Here is a 6,526-nt window from a genome sequence, read left to right as displayed (position 1 = left end):
GTGAGAGGTGTAGTTCTGTTCCCGTTACAGTAGAAGTTAGAGGTGTAGTTCTGTTTCCGTTACAGTAGAAGGTGAGAGGTGTAGTTCTGTTCCCGTTACAGTAGAAGGTGAGAGGTGTAGTTCTGTCTCCGTTACAGTAGAAGGTGAGAGGTGTAGTTCTGTCTCCGTTACAGTAGAAGGTGAGAGGTGTAGTTCTGTTTCCGTTACAGTAGAAGGTGAGAGGTGTAGTTCTGTTCCCGTTACAGTAGAAGGTGAGAGGTGTAGTTCTGTTCCCGTTACAGTAGAAGGTGAGAGGTGTAGTTCTGTTCCCGTTACAGTAGAAGGTGAGAGGTGTAGTTCTGTTTCCGTTACAGTAGAAGGTGAGAGGTGTAGTTCTGTTTCCGTTACAGTAGAAGGTGAGAGGTGTAGTTCTGTTCCCGTTACAGTAGAAGGTGAGAGGTGTAGTTCTGTTTCCGTTACAGTAGAAGGTGAGAGGTGTAGTTCTGTTTCCGTTACAGTAGAAGGTGAGAGGTGTAGTTCTGTTTCCGTTACAGTAGAAGGTGAGAGGTGTAGTTCTGTCTCCGTTACAGTAGAAGGTGAGAGGTGTAGTTCTGTCTCCGTTACAGTAGAAGGTGAGAGGTGTAGTTCTGTCTCCGTTACAGTAGAAGGTGAGAGGTGTAGTTCTGTGTATCTCTGTTTCCGTTACAGTAGAAGGTGAGAGGTGTAGTTCTGTTTCCGTTACAGTAGAAGGTGAGAGGTGTAGTTCTGTTTCCGTTACAGTAGAAGGTGAGAGGTGTAGTTCTGTTCCCGTTACAGTAGAAGGTGAGAGGTGTAGTTCTGTTTCCGTTACAGTAGAAGGTGAGAGGTGTAGTTCTGTTCCCGTTACAGTAGAAGGTGAGAGGTGTAGTTCTGTGTATCTCTGTTTCCGTTACAGTAGAAGGTGAGAGGTGTAGTTCTGTTTCCGTTACAGTAGAAGGTGAGAGGTGTAGTTCTGTTTCCGTTACAGTAGAAGGTGAGAGGTGTAGTTCTGTTTCCGTTACAGTAGAAGGTGAGAGGTGTAGTTCTGTTTCCGTTACAGTAGAAGGTGAGAGGTGTAGTTCTGTTTCCGTTACAGTAGAAGGTGAGAGGTGTAGTTCTGTTCCCGTTACAGTAGAAGGTGAGAGGTGTAGTTCTGTTTCCGTTACAGTAGAAGGTGAGAGGTGTAGTTCTGTTCCCGTTACAGTAGAAGGTGAGAGGTGTAGTTCTGTTTCCGTTACAGTAGAAGGTGAGAGGTGTAGTTCTGTTTATCTCTGTTTCCGTTACAGTAGAAGGTGAGAGGTGTAGTTCTGTGTATCTCTGTTTCCGTTACAGTAGAAGGTGAGAGGTGTAGTTCTGTGTATCTCTGTTTCCGTTACAGTAGAAGGTGAGAGGTGTAGTTCTGTTCCCGTTACAGTAGAAGGTGAGAGGTGTAGTTCTGTTTCCGTTACAGTAGAAGGTGAGAGGTGTAGTTCTGTTCCCGTTACAGTAGAAGGTGAGAGGTGTAGTTCTGTTCCCGTTACAGTAGAAGGTGAGAGGTGTAGTTCTGTTTCCGTTACAGTAGAAGGTGAGAGGTGTAGTTCTGTTTCCGTTACAGTAGAAGGTGAGAGGTGTATCTCTGTTTCCGTTACAGTAGAAGGTGAGAGGTGTAGTTCTGTTCCCGTTACAGTAGAAGGTGAGAGGTGTAGTTCTGTTCCCGTTACAGTAGAAGGTGAGAGGTGTAGTTCTGTTTCCGTTACAGTAGAAGGTGAGAGGTGTAGTTCTGTGTAGTTCTGTTTCCGTTACAGTAGAAGGTGAGAGGTGTAGTTCTGTTTCCGTTACAGTAGAAGGTGAGAGGTGTAGTTCTGTGTATCTCTGTTTCCGTTACAGTAGAAGGTGAGAGGTGTAGTTCTGTTCCCGTTACAGTAGAAGGTGAGAGGTGTAGTTCTGTTTCCGTTACAGTAGAAGGTGAGAGGTGTAGTTCTGTGTAGTTCTGTTTCCGTTACAGTAGAAGGTGAGAGGTGTAGTTCTGTTTCCGTTACAGTAGAAGGTGAGAGGTGTAGTTCTGTGTAGTTCTGTTTCCGTTACAGTAGAAGGTGAGAGGTGTAGTTCTGTTTCCGTTACAGTAGAAGGTGAGAGGTGTAGTTCTGTGTAGTTCTGTTTCCGTTACAGTAGAAGGTGAGAGGTGTAGTTCTGTGTATCTCTGTTTCCGTTACAGTAGAAGGTGAGAGGTGTAGTTCTGTGTATCTCTGTTTCCGTTACAGTAGAAGGTGAGAGGTGTAGTTCTGTGTATCTCTGTTCCCGTTACAGTAGAAGGTGAGAGGTGTAGTTCTGTTTCCGTTACAGTAGAAGGTGAGAGGTGTAGTTCTGTTTCCGTTACAGTAGAAGGTGAGAGGTGTATCTCTGTTTCCGTTACAGTAGAAGGTGAGAGGTGTAGTTCTGTTCCCGTTACAGTAGAAGGTGAGAGGTGTAGTTCTGTTCCCGTTACAGTAGAAGGTGAGAGGTGTAGTTCTGTTTCCGTTACAGTAGAAGGTGAGAGGTGTAGTTCTGTTCCCGTTACAGTAGAAGGTGAGAGGTGTAGTTCTGTTTCCGTTACAGTAGAAGGTGAGAGGTGTAGTTCTGTTTCCGTTACAGTAGAAGGTGAGAGGTGTAGTTCTGTTTCCGTTACAGTAGAAGGTGAGAGGTGTAGTTCTGTGTATCTCTGTTTCCGTTACAGTAGAAGGTGAGAGGTGTAGTTCTGTTTCCGTTACAGTAGAGGTGAGAGGTGTAGTTCTGTTTCCGTTACAGTAGGAGGTGAGAGGTGTAGTTCTGTTCCCGTTACAGTAGAAGGTGAGAGGTGTAGTTCTGTTCCCGTTACAGTAGAAGGTGAGAGGTGTAGTTCTGTTCCCGTTACAGTAGAAGGTGAGAGGTGTAGTTCTGTTTCCGTTACAGTAGAAGGTGAGAGGTGTAGTTCTGTTTCCGTTACAGTAGAAGGTGAGAGGTGTAGTTCTGTTTCCGTTACAGTAGAAGGTGAGAGGTGTAGTTCTGTTTCCGTTACAGTAGAAGGTGAGAGGTGTAGTTCTGTTTCCGTTACAGTAGAAGGTGAGAGGTGTAGTTCTGTTTCCGTTACAGTAGAAGGTGAGAGGTGTAGTTCTGTTTCCGTTACAGTAGAAGGTGAGAGGTGTAGTTCTGTTCCCGTTACAGTAGAAGGTGAGAGGTGTAGTTCTGTTCCCGTTACAGTAGAAGGTGAGAGGTGTAGTTCTGTTTCCGTTACAGTAGAAGGTGAGAGGTGTAGTTCTGTGTATCTCTGTTTCCGTTACAGTAGAAGGTGAGAGGTGTAGTTCTGTGTAGTTCTGTTTCCGTTACAGTAGAAGGTGAGAGGTGTAGTTCTGTGTATCTCTGTTCCCGTTACAGTAGAAGGTGAGAGGTGTAGTTCTGTGTATCTCTGTTCCCGTTACAGTAGAAGGTGAGAGGTGTAGTTCTGTGTAGTTCTGTTCCCGTTACAGTAGAAGGTGAGAGGTGACGGCCAGTCGCAGACCGTAGCCAAACGGTTTCGCAACGGGAAAACGGGACCTACCTGAATTTTTCCAATACATTTACATTTTACATTTAAGTCATTTAGCAGACGCTCTTATCCAGAGCGACTTACAAATTGGTGCATTCACCTTAAGACATCCAGTGGAACAGCCACTTTACAATAGTGCATCTAAATCTTTTAAGGGGGGGGGGGGGGTCAGAAGGATCACCAATAGAAACTCTTTAGTTTTTTTCTCGTTGCAAAACGTTATCCGGTTTTGGAGTGAATGGGTTTCTGTTGCAAAACATTTAGAGACTAATGAATACACCCATGGTTGTACTGTGTTTCCAGCTGCACATCAGTAACACACACACACACACACACACACACACACGAGAGAGAAACAGGCCACACACACACAAGAGAGAGAAACAGGCCACACACACACACGAGAGAGAGAAACAGGCCACACACACACGAGAGAGAGAAACAGGCCACACACACACACACACACGAGAGAGAGAAACAGGCCACACACACACACACACGAGAGAGAGAAACAGGCCACACACACACACGAGAGAGAGAAACAGGCCACACACACACGAGAGAGAGAAACAGGCCACACACACACGAGAGAGAGAAACAGGCCACACACACACACACGAGAGAGAAACAGGCCAGAAACACACACACGAGAGAGAGAAACAGGCCACACAGGGAGAGAGAAACAGGCCACACACACGAGAGAGAGAAACAGGCCACACAGGGAGATGTCAGCGCTGAAAGAGATCCATTTTATTGGCCCATAGTAGCTCCAGGTGAAGCTGGTGTTAATATAACCCCCCCCCCCCCCACACACACACACTGATCCTATAAACCCCCCCCCCCCCCCCCCCCACTGATCCTATAAACCCCCCCCCCCCCCCCCCCCCACGCTGATCCTATACACCCCCACCCCCCCCACACACACTGATCCTATAAACCCCCCCCCCCCACACTGATCCTATAAAACCCCAGGAAGGAACGACAGAATAAAGACCACAATATATGTTACAATAATACAAATGATATAAATTATATTACATTATGATAATGTCAACCAGGTTAGCACACCATCCAGACACAAGCAGCTCCCAAGGAATATTACACGTGTAAATAAAGACTAGAGTGAGAATAATACAAAACAAATCTAAACATGGGACGCTTTCAGAACAGGAAGGAGTGTCAGACTGCTGTCTGTGAAGGCTAGTAACCTCACAGCGCCAGACTGTTGTCTGTGAAGGCTAGTAACCAGACTGCTGTCTGAAGGCTAGTAACCTCACAGCGCCAGACTGTTGTCTGTGAAGGCTAGTAACCTCACAGCACCAGACTGCTGTCTGTGAAGACTAGTAACCTCACAGCGCCAGACTGTTGTCTGTGAAGACTAGTAACCAGACTGTTGTCTGTGAAGGCTAGTAACCTCACAGCACCAGACTTGTCTGTGAAGACTAGTAACCAGACTGTTGTCTGTGAAGACTAGTAACCTCACAGCGCCAGACTGTTGTCTGTGAAGGTTAGTAACCAGACTGTTGTCTGTGAAGACTAGTAACCACACAGCACCAGACTGTTGTCTGTGAAGGCTAGTAACCTCACAGCACCAGACTGTTGTCTGTGAAGACTAGTAACCACACAACACCAGACTGTTGTCTGTGAAGGTTAGTAACCACACAACACCAGACGACACACTGACAGATCTAGGCATCATAGCGTCAGAAGAGGAAGACCCGGCGAAACTACATTTTCAGCCACTAACACAGAATGACCATTGTTACACTTTACACACTTAAACAACCCCCCCTCAGGTTCTGAGCTGCCCCTCCCTGTGCCTGAGTAGAAAGGGTTACAGACAGACAGGTTGTGTAGTCTAGGACAGGTCAGTTACAGACAGACAGGTTGTGTAGTCTAGGACAGGTCAGTTACAGACAGACAGGTTGTGTAGTCTAGGACAGGTCAGTTACAGACAGACAGGTTGTGTAGTCTAGGACAGGTCAGTTACAGACAGACAGGTTGTGTAGTCTAGGACAGGTCAGTTACAGACAGACAGGTTGTGTAGTCTAGGACAGGTCAGTTACAGACAGACAGGTTGTGTAGTCTAGGACAGGTCAGTTACAGACAGACAGGTTGTGTAGTCTAGGACTGGTCAGTTACAGACAGACAGGTTGTGTAGTCTAGGACAGGTCAGTTACAGACAGACAGGTTGTGTAGTCTAGGACAGGTCAGTTACAGACAGACAGGTTGTGTAGTCTGGGACAGGTCAGTTACAGACAGACAGGTTGTGTAGTCTAGGACAGGTCAGTTACAGACAGACAGGTTGTGTAGTCTGGGACAGGTCAGTTACAGACAGACAGGTTGTGTAGTCTAGGACAGGTCAGTTACAGACAGACAGGTTGTGTAGTCTAGGACAGGTCAGTTACAGACAGACAGGTTGTGTAGTCTAGGACAGGTCAGTAACAGACAGACAGGCAGACAGGTTGTGTAGTCTGGGACAGGTCAGTTACAGACAGACAGGTTGTGTAGTCTAGGACAGGTCAGTTACAGACAGACAGGCAGACAGGTTGTGTAGTCTAGGACAGGTCTGTTACAGACAGACAGGTTGTGTAGTCTGGGACAGGTCAGTTACAGACAGACAGGTTGTGTAGTCTAGGACAGGTCTGTTACAGACAGACAGGTTGTGTAGTCTGGGACAGGTCAGTTACAGACAGACAGGTTGTGTAGTCTAGGACTGGTCAGTTACAGACAGACAGGTTGTGTAGTCTGGGACAGGTCTGTTACAGACAGACAGGTTGTGTAGTCTAGGACAGGTCAGTTACAGACAGACAGGTTGTGTAGTCTGGGACAGGTCAGTTACAGACAGACAGGTTGTGTAGTCTGGGACAGGTCAGTTACAGACAGACAGGTTGTGTAGTCTAGGACAGGTCAGTTACAGACAGACAGGTTGTGTAGTCTAGGACAGGTCAGTTACAGACAGACAGGTTGTGTAGTCTGGGACAGGTCAGTTACAGACAGACAGGTTGT

The 6,526-nt window shown here is 46.6% G+C and overlaps 3 long non-coding RNA genes across 3 annotated transcripts in view; 2 read left to right on the top strand and 1 right to left on the bottom strand.

The window, feature by feature from the left end:
- The first annotated feature begins 1,084 nt into the window (after window positions 1-1,084).
- Window positions 1,085-2,045, top strand: LOC129832657 (uncharacterized). The gene is made up of 3 exons (XR_008755992.1): window positions 1,085-1,142; window positions 1,179-1,250; window positions 1,297-2,045. It is a non-coding gene; the product is annotated as an uncharacterized LOC129832657 (long non-coding RNA).
- Window positions 2,046-4,533: 2,488 nt separating this feature from the next.
- LOC129832607 (uncharacterized) overlaps window positions 4,534-6,526 on the bottom strand; it is a 2,902-nt gene continuing 909 nt past the window's right edge. The window contains exons 1-2 of the long non-coding RNA XR_008755989.1: window positions 4,968-6,526; window positions 4,534-4,931 (exon numbers count right to left, since the gene is read on the bottom strand). The exon at window positions 4,968-6,526 is cut by the window's right edge and continues 909 nt beyond it. This is a non-coding gene — a long non-coding RNA (uncharacterized LOC129832607). The remainder of the gene's footprint in view (window positions 4,932-4,967) is intronic.
- Window positions 5,841-6,263, top strand: LOC129832630 (uncharacterized). Its single transcript, XR_008755991.1, has 3 exons — window positions 5,841-5,935; window positions 5,982-6,038; window positions 6,199-6,263. It is a non-coding gene; the product is annotated as an uncharacterized LOC129832630 (long non-coding RNA).

This window comes from Salvelinus fontinalis, chromosome 2 (genome assembly GCF_029448725.1).
Source record: "Salvelinus fontinalis isolate EN_2023a chromosome 2, ASM2944872v1, whole genome shotgun sequence".
Classification (NCBI taxonomy): Eukaryota; Metazoa; Chordata; class Actinopteri; order Salmoniformes; family Salmonidae; genus Salvelinus; species Salvelinus fontinalis.
Note: the sequence above shows the minus strand (reverse complement) of the source record. Positions and strands in the feature narration are given on the sequence as shown.